The 2,500-nt window shown below is 33.2% G+C and overlaps 1 long non-coding RNA gene across 1 annotated transcript in view; it reads left to right on the top strand.

Moving 5' to 3' along the window:
- The window catches only part of LOC142340166 (uncharacterized), a 42,452-nt gene extending 41,585 nt beyond the window's left edge, over window positions 1-867 (top strand). Inside the window, exon 3 of the long non-coding RNA XR_012759055.1 lies at window positions 755-867. This is a non-coding gene — a long non-coding RNA (uncharacterized LOC142340166). The remainder of the gene's footprint in view (window positions 1-754) is intronic.
- Window positions 868-2,500: the final 1,633 nt, after the last annotated feature.

The following is a 2,500-nucleotide window of genomic DNA, read 5'->3' as shown; positions in this document are numbered from 1 at the left end:
AGTAATGGAACGATATTTCTTGAAAAAACACAAAAAACTTGAGTTTGGACAAACGATCACTTATGTTTTGGGGTTCAATACGATCAAATGGACTGAAATTATCTGTTAAGTGTCCAAACAAGCTAAACGCTGACGGTTATACGGAAATTTTGAAAATTTATGAAGAAAAAGAACGAATTTCCTGGAAATTTTTTTTCAACACGATACGGCTCCTGTGCAATAATCGAAGACTATCGGCAATTTTTTCCAAGAAAATGAGTGCAAGGTGCTGGAATGGCCAGCATACAGTCCAGATCTGACTCCTATTGTAAGTTTATGGGCGATTTAGAAGCAAGGATTACGAAAACAGACAGTTTTTTGGAAAAATTGGAAGAAAAAGTGTATGAAATTTTGAATGAAAATGACGCAGGCGTCGTGAGAAACCTGTACGAAATTTATACAAACCGTCTACTAAACATTAAAAAAGTTGAAGGTGTAATGACGCGTTTTTAGAGAACAAATTTGAACTCAAAATGTTGTATTATTTGAAGCTTGTATTGCTTTTTAAAAAATCTTTAGGTGTGCGTAGCTTTTTAGTAACATAGTATATATATATATATATATATATATATATATATATATATATATATATATATATATATATATATATATATATACATATGGTAGTGGTAAGATCCTTGAGTTTATAAGGTTTGGTAACAGACCAGCAGACCAGTTTTTATTTGTGATCCTTGGCACCGCTGTCTTTATTCAGAGAAGCTTAGTGGAACTCAAGGCTTTCACGCACATGTCTTGTCACGAATGCCTGTTCGAGAAATACGAAAATACATTGGAGGCTATTTTCATGGGGGCCTTGCTGCCAGTGATTGTCTTAAATCTTGTCCTTTACGCTCTCTTCTCTCGCAAACTTCAAAATCGCAAAGTTGTCACAACCAAAAGACGTGATAAAGTTCTGTCAAAAACGGTTCTACTCCTATCAGCATTCTGGATGATCCTCTGGTTTCCGATAATCATATTCCGGATTGCCTATGGATTTATGGAAACTCCTAATTTGGAAAAACTGTTCGCATACTTTGCACCAGGAGATTACATTCCTCTTAAAAGATACTACTTGACAGAGTTTGTTTTGCAGCAGATCTCAATTTTGTTCAGTTCCGTTAATTCACTCATTCTTATTGTCCTCCTAAGTCCGTTTCATGATCCGTTGCTAAAACTGCGAAAGTATATATTCCGTTTCATGACCAGTTGCTGAAACTGCGAAAGTTTATAATCTTCTCACAATGATTGTACCCTTTATTAATTCCTAATGTCATTCTATGAAAACCTTGAGTAAATATAAAATATTAATCTTTTTCTTTTTTTCGGAAGCTTAATATTGTATTATTTTTCATCAGACTTTTAGATCAGGCTGTTAGATTCAGCTCGAATGTATAAGTTGATCTGATCATGTTGACTAACTGCTATTTTGTTTTTGCTGTTAATTTTCAACCTGTTTGGAAAGAAATCAACTTTTGAAGAACTGCGACCTTGAATTGGTCCCTATTCAAAATGACTAGTTGTTTAATTTTCAAATAATTGATTCATAATGCTTGTTCAAAGACACAAAAATTTCTTTCTCGCTACCTTTCTGAAGCATAATTTTACTTCAATTGTTTACTTAAAATACAGTTTGTTTTATCTTTTGACATTATTAGATTTTCCTAACCTTCGTGATAATCTCAGTTTGAATAAAATTCTATTTGAATGCACAACAATTCGTCTATCATTATTCACAAATATTGCTTCAATTCTTCATTGAGAATTATTGTAACGCAAGTAAGTTTCACTTATTTTTAGTTGGCTTTGCGTTTTGCAAACATACAGGGATTTATAAACAATTACCAACATTACCCCAACCAATTTTATGAATCAATTGATGGAGAGACAAAAGTCTACCGAAATGTGGTTTCAAAAACAAGGCTTCAACAAATTTGCCAATGAAAAGAAGTATATGCAACCCAGATGAGCACCTGGAATGAACACTATTTTGCAGCTAGGTATACACTCATCCCCAAAATTTGATGTTAACTAGAGGCTTAAAGTAAATTCTTAATAGTGTCTTTCCTGGGCTCAACATTTAGATGTTGAAAACAGAGTCGAGCTGGTATCAAACTCTAGGTAGATGCTAAGTTTTCTTTAGAGCTTATTTTTCGTCAAAATTTTTTTCATGTACGTTTGAAGTTCGTTGTTTGGTTTCTTGAAATTTGGTTTCATGCAATGAAGTAATTTGTCAATATATGCGAGTATAATCAGCTGATTAATCTTGATTTTTTTGTTAATTGTTAAGTACCCGGGTCAAGACCGAATGGTTAACTCGTAAGAACTTGCAAGACAAATGGTTAACTTGTAAAAACTTGCAAGACGAATGGTTAAATTGTAAGAACTTGAAAGACGAATGGTTAACTTGTTAGAATTTGCAAGACGAATGGTTAACTTGTAAGAACATGCAAGACGAAAGGTT

Source organism: Convolutriloba macropyga, chromosome 5 (genome assembly GCF_964194025.1).
Source record: "Convolutriloba macropyga chromosome 5, txConMacr16.3, whole genome shotgun sequence".
Taxonomy (NCBI): domain Eukaryota; kingdom Metazoa; phylum Xenacoelomorpha; order Acoela; family Convolutidae; genus Convolutriloba; species Convolutriloba macropyga.
Note: the sequence above shows the minus strand (reverse complement) of the source record. Positions and strands in the feature narration are given on the sequence as shown.